Source organism: Colossoma macropomum, unplaced genomic scaffold, assembly GCF_904425465.1.
Source record: "Colossoma macropomum unplaced genomic scaffold, Colossoma_macropomum, whole genome shotgun sequence".
Classification (NCBI taxonomy): Eukaryota; Metazoa; Chordata; class Actinopteri; order Characiformes; family Serrasalmidae; genus Colossoma; species Colossoma macropomum.
Genome location: NW_023495202.1, coordinates 35821 through 43399, shown reverse-complemented (window position 1 = coordinate 43399; position 7579 = coordinate 35821).

The following is a 7579-nucleotide window of genomic DNA, read 5'->3' as shown; positions in this document are numbered from 1 at the left end:
ATTCACAGCTTAAATGTTTACAGTGTATACTAATTTGAAGTGTGCAGTATTTTGAGCAGATTATAAGAAGGGCTTGTAAACAGCATCACAGATGTTATATTCACAAAGTGTTAGATGCAGGTAAATGAGCATTAGCAGTTTAATGTTCAAGCATACAGCTTACATGTTCAATGTTCAAGTATAAAGAGTAAACAGCTTAAACCTTCAAGTATAGTGAGCTCCAGTAAAAGTGCAATGTGCATACAGTCCCATGAACTCAGTGAGTAGATATGCTGAGTACTGGGAGGATCAGGGTTTAGATCAGGAAGGCTCTGTAGTGTGTGTTCATGTTCAGGTTGGTGTTGCTGATGTGACCAGTTTAACAGCTCATGGCTTTAAACTGTTCTTGAATCTGGTGGTTCTTCAGGATGTTCTGGTACCTCTTTCTGGAGGACAGAGGCTGGAACAGGGAGTGTCTGGGGTGTGTGGGGTTAGAGAGATGTTGATGGCTTTCGTCAGGCATCTCTTACTGTAGATGTCCTGTATGGGTGGGAGGGCAGTTGCGGTGATGTGCTGGACTGTTTTTACCACCCTCTGCAGGGCCTTACATTCAGCAGCAGTGACGCTGCCAAACCAGACCGTGATGCAACTGGTCAGGATGCTCTTCACAGTGGAACTGTAGAAGTTGCAGAGAAGCTGTTGTGGCAGCTTGACTCTCCTCCGCCTTTGGAGGAAAAGGAGGGGTTATTGGGCCTTTTTGACATGGTATGATGTGTTGAGTGACCAGGTGAGATCCATGGCTATGTGGACACCGAACTTGAAGCTGCTCACGTTTTCGACAATCGACAATCATCCCCTAGGTTTCGCTAACACTGAGGGAGAGCTTGTTGGACTGCTCTGTAAGGAGCTTCACTTCCTCCCTGTACGGTCCCTCATCGTCGTTGGTGATGCTGCCAATTATTGTTGTGTCATCAGCAAACTTGATGATGGTGTTGGAGCTGTGTTTTATGATGCAGTCGTAGGTGTACAGTGTGTGGAGCCTGCGTGAGAGGACGCAGGCTTGTGGGCATCCTGTGATAAATGTGGGGGGTGGGGGGGTGTTGGTCACCCATCTTAACAGACTGTGGTCTGCTGATCTATGATTCAGCTGCACAATGAGTGACTTAACTGGGTGTTTTAACTGGGTTTGATCACAGTTTTCCCAGAGGTTTGTAACTGATTGCAGACAGACTTTACTGCACTCCATTTAACACACCATAAATATATAGTATGAAAAATACTGAGTCACCACACTGTGATAAATAGAGAAAAAGAAAAAGGAGGAATTACATAAAAGCACTTAAGAGCAGCAAAGGAAAGAAATCAGATTTACAGCATTAAGATGGCTGCTGCCCCCTTGTGGTGCCCCTAATTAAATGTTTATTAACAAGATCTTCCTGAAGAGCACTCTTCTTTTTTAAAGCTTTCATTAGGATCAGCAGTGCTGGGCAGCAGTGTGTGAAAATGGTCTGATTATTTTAATATGATTATTATAGTAATCAGGGCTGTAGTCAGGATCAGAGGTCTATTTTGCAGAAATGTGACCCACTTCACACAGTGAGTGAAGCACATTGACAAATATGTGCACTAGAGGTTTGAATCTTTGAGCTGACAGTGAAACGTTTCTCAGACAAAAACTGAAAGGTTAAAGTATTGTGAAGTGCTTTTTAAAGAAAACAGGACCCTATTTCAGATAACATATTTTTGAACATGACTTTTATTAATATATTTCCACTCTCTCACAGTAATTTTATATAGATATCTGTACATACACAGACATGAACAGATATAGGAACTCAAAGTAAACACTCAAAGCTTAAACATGTAAGTGTATGATAAGAGGGTACGACACGATACGGAAAATACAATAAATCAGTAAAAATGTAGGTAACAGTGGAAACAATGTCCAAATACTGTAAAGCTAAACCATATCTGTGAGTTTAGTATATATAAATCTACACACAGTTGAGGGAAATAATCTGAAACTTCTGCAGCAGAAAATAAAGAACGTAAAATTCATGTCAAAACATTTCTAGTCTTTGCATCAGAAACTGTGTCATTAATCAAAGTACAGCATTAAAAATATATTATACGGTAAAACTGAGGCCTCTATTAATGATTCCATGAAGTGAGTATTTGTACAAAAATAACATCAATATAAATGAACCATGTAGATATAAAATCACTAAACGACATGAAAGCATGAAAATATGTAACTCATATGAAAGTATTTAAACTGTTATTAATTAAAAATATTTATATATTGTTTGTTTCTGTTTTATTGATTTCTGTGCGCATCCTTTTGTTTTCATTACTGTTGTATTGTTTAAATCATAGTTGCTCCACTATTTACCACAATATTAGACTCACTTTGTCTATAATGCTATTTTCAAAAACTGAAAAACCCCTCAGCCCCCGCCCTCACCAAAGTCTGTGAACACCACTGATCAGCTGTCTGTATTCAAACAGTGACAGATCTGCCAACTTTACATCTTTGCTATAGTCAGATTTAAGCTTGCCAGGATGAGGTGAGGTGTGTATGCAGAGGGTGATATGATTTAGGTTTTTTATGGTTTTAGTTGTACAGTTTTACTTTTAGTCTCCAGCCATGAATTCCGTCACACCGAACTGTTCAATAAAGAAATTTTTGAAAGTTTTAATTCACTTTCTGAGTCATTTCATCATTTTTTAAGGAACACAGCCATTTTAACTGTCTGCAGAGACACTGGAATTTCATCTAAAATATTAATAAAATGTTTCAGAATCAAATCTTTATCATGCTCAAATAGGACATCTTTCCACAGCAACATTACATGTATGAATTTACTATAAAACTATTATTGGAAATAAAATATTACTTACTTACACATAAAATTATATCACCATGAGTGGCTATGTGGACATCAAGATCCAGATCGTGGTAGTTTCAGGACTTTTTCACATTCATATTTACACTTATGAGACTTAACATGGAAACAGCTGTGTTTTCCACGGTGGTCTACTCTGGAGTGTAGCCACATACCGGCCTCTTGTATCCTGAGCCTATACACACTGATCACAGGCCTACCTAATCACATGGGAAAAGAATATTTATTAAGAGAATTACTTCAGTAAATGTGTTGTTTTTATGTAATCACAAAAACAGTGAATTCAAAACAGGCTGTTTTTGCAGCTTAGTTTCTATATATGGACTGTAAGGACTGGGGAGTGAGGGATATGTCTTTTATTTCAATAGATAGAAGTTTTCTGTTATTTGAATCCTTTAAGGCAAATGAGGTGAGGCAAGGGGCACAGCATGACATTCTTGGGGGGCTCTAAATTACTACTGGTGCCCCTGGCATGAGCTGGAGGGATGTATTAAAACGTCACATGACAGATGTACAGGTAGGTCTGTCAAAACTGACTTTTAATATGCAATATTTTTCCAACAGGACTCTTCACCCTTCCAATCACGCTCAGTCGTAAGTTCATTTTGCTTTCCTTAGTCAAGAAAAAATGTTCTCCCCAATACACAAAGCTAACATGATGTGACCTGAGATGCCATGAGATGGACAACAAAGTTTACTTGATAAAAGCCCAGAGATTTTTCTGCCATTATAAAAATAGCAAGTGCTTAATAAAAGGTCCCGTTTTCATGTGTATGAAAGGATTGTTGCTTCATTTTATGAATAGCACTATGATATATTGGTATTTTCATGAAAGTCTGAAGGTGGGACAGTTGGCACAAAGAAACAGGAAATCTATGTAAATGAGGTAGCACAAGATAAGATGCTGATATTTTCATGAAAACATAAGGTTTTGTCATGAGATTCTGGAAAGCGATTCAACAAGTACAGCCTCATTGCCTTTTTATCCGCACACGTCTGACTCCTTCTGTCGCGTTACACATAGTTTTGACAGTAGTCGGCTACTAACTGTTTCAGAACTTTCATCCTTTATAATATAACTCAACAACTTATTTAATTGGAGGCTTATACATATTCCCCTTACCAGGTGTATATAAAGTATCAGATAAGAGAGGTTTGATTTGAATATTTGAGTGCGTTTGCAATTTCCTCATTTTTTTTGACATAAACACTTTCACTCTGGAATCCATAAAGAGTTTTATAAGTGAGGCACTTGGTGATGACTAAAATATTTGCTCATGTTAGATCTTATTTCATATACTTTTGCTTATGGAACTGCCAAGATTGTGTAGCCAATAATTGAAAGGTGTGAGCCAGCAACTATGATTGACTGAAAAGATATGAATTAACTTTACAGTCCAGAACCTCCAATGGATCCAAGCTTCCATTTCAGACTTATATAATTTAAGAATAACTCAGCCAGTCTGCATTGTTTTCCATACAGTTAAGGGAACAAAGCTTTTGATGTGTTTATTAGGTCTGAGATTTTCAAGGGTTAATCACCACTCCTATTTATATTCCACTTGTAGTAGAATGGTGCACTGTTTTATGAATGGGCAAAAGGGAAAATCTCTTTCTGTGTAAAGTTAAAAAGCAAGTACAAAGACAGACTTAGTACTTGTGAGAAACCGATCAATTTGAACAATCAGCACAACTATCATCAGCCAGGATGGCTGGTCACAGTTTGGATTTCACTGTTTCAGGATCTTCACAGCAACCACAAACTGGAATGATGCTGTGGTGCAGATTTAAATGTTCTATTAGAATTTCATTCTTTTACTGTTTATGTATAAGCTATGAATAAAAATCCAAGGTAAAAACTGCATTAATATACACAGTCAGATTCTGAACATTGGCATCTTTGATAAAGCTGGGTAAAAAAAGATTACTTCAATCTCACCCTAAAATATGAGAAAAAAATCTAACCTTTAATGGAAGAAAACAAAACCATTATGAAAAATCTGTTTAACAAAACTACATCCAAATCACTGGCAGCCCTGTCACAAATATTGACATGCCTGCATCTATTTTTTACCACATCCTTTTGTCAACATAACAGCAATAAGTCTACTAGTGTTGTAGTCCAGACCACAAGAGCGGAGTCCAGTCAAGACTAAGACAAGGACACAGCTAGTTTGAGTGAAGACCAAAACTTTTAGTAGTGAAGTCTGAGTTAAGACCGAGACCAGGAGTGGCCGAGACAAGACAATAATGTATATACATACTAAAACATTAGTAATTATCACTACATTTTAATCTTAGGTTTTGGAACCAAAGAACAGAGTGCAAACAGTGACAAACCGTGAGTCAACTTTTTCTCTAGGACATAAAGAAGACCCAGTACAGTGCTGGCCCATGCTTCAGTGAACGGACTTCTTAAAATACTTACAGTATCTTGCTTGTTTAATATAGTGTCTACAGTCTGTAGATGATGACACGTCCATTACACCAGCTCATGGGGCACATAGCTTTTGCAGTGAGCATCACCAAAATTACAAGCAAGTAGTGAGACCCACACGTACAACAGCAGAACACAGACCCACACAAGACTATACCAGAACCAAAATTGCTTACCAACATGCCAAAAATGTAGACAGATGTGTTACTAGCATACAGCATCTAGAACTCTGCCAGACTAACATTAAAGGCACAGGCCACGTACCTTATCCATTCGTTTTGGTATTGGGACCAGTACAGGATCTACAGTGTGGAATACTGAATGAGATGATCAGTAGTTAACTTTATTAAAAGTCCCAGCATTTAGTTGAGAACAGTAAGGTACAACTGTTGATCATCCCTTCAGTTTCTGAAAGTAATATTTGCCTACATATCTGGTACGATGGCATTCAACTTTAAGCATCCTTTCTGACTAACCTCTTTGCTAGTAGGTCCTGTCAGCTCACTGTCCTCCTGACATCTTTCTGTTTGCTGAGTGCCATTCTGACCTCCCTCTGCTTCCTTAATACAACAGCATATAACAACTCACCATCACCCATACTATCCTGCTCAGTATTAAATCACATGACAACAGCAGAAATACAGGCTGCATTTTCATCTCTATGTCCTAACTCCTGTATTTTCAACCTACTCTTCTTAGCACCAAAAGGTGCTGTATATCTCATCTCCTCTTGCTCATGTTGACTTTGTGAATGAAATCTAATCTGAATTCAAGAAAGTAGTCAAACATTTGAACTACTACAATAAATCGGCCTTCAGCACACATGGATTTTTAATATTGTTGAATTACTCACCCAGGTAAAACCCCTGAATTCCTGAGTGAAAACAAAGGGAGCGTCTGTTATAAAAGCTAATATCAAAAAGGCAACTACAAGTAAGTACACCACCACAGCCACACAAAAGACTATTAAAATGAAATAATAATCTCTATATTGATGTCAAAACTTTCTCTAGAACAACTAATTCTACATTCAGTACTTATATAAGTCAGTACTTATATGTTAATTTTCAGCAGAAAATGCATGTTGAAACCTACACTAAATTAAGTGAGTTTCAAATGGATTTTCTTTCATTTCTCTTTCTCTTTTGCATCTCTGGCCTCACTGATTTCTGAAAAAAGGGGAAAATTTTGACAAGACTGAGTCTAGATAAGGTTAAGGCCGAGACCATTAGTTTATGGTCTCGAGACTGGTCTTGGGCACTACAACACCAGAGTGTACTACTATTATTCTTAATGAGACTGGAGAATACAGAGCAAGGCATTTTCAGACATTTAGATTTATAAATCTCTCTCTCTCTCTCTCTCTCTCTCTCTCTATATATATATATATATATATATATAGGTTAACAAATTTCTCTAAAATATGATGATGATGAATGACTAACAGCCTGTTTCAAAGTTCACTTGCAGTTTGTGATTTGTGGTATCACATCACATATTTACCAGTGTTTTCAAAACTGATACAATGAACTGTGGGATGTATGCTTAACACAATACAGCTTTTATGCTGTAGTCAGGAAAGGGTATTTTTAGTATGTGGTTTTTGCGGAAACACATGAAAGTGCACACTAGTACACAAAACCACAGGTGTGAACTTTAAGACAGACCTTAATGGAAATTCAGGCCTATGTGTCACTTCATATTTACACCCCTGCAAAACAGGATGACCACTTGAGAGTTCCTGAACACTAACTAGTAGACTTATTGCTGTTATGCTGACAAAAGGATGTGGTACAAAATAGATGCAGGGATGCCAATAATTGTCACATATGTAATATTGTTAAAAAGATTTAAAAAAAAACAGATTTTTGATTAAATACATATATTTTTAAGTTGATTCAATTTTATTTCAATTTAAATTTAAGGTTAGATTACCTCTCATATTTTCAGTTTGAGATGGAGTTAATCCACAAAGACATTTTTACCCCATCTTTACCAAGGTGTCAATAATTATGGAACTGACTGTTCATTATTACCTTTTTCTGATCTCTTTTAGTAAGACTGTATGTCCATGGGAGGACACCTTGCATCTGTGCACAGCAGTGAAGAGTACACCTTCATCTGGGCTTTACTGCTGAATGCAACCAAATCAAACTCACCAACATGGTTAGGCGGCATGGACGCTGCACAGGTTATATACCTTCAATATTTCTGCATGAATCCTTTGAAACTTGGTTTTGGTTGTATTTGCGTCATT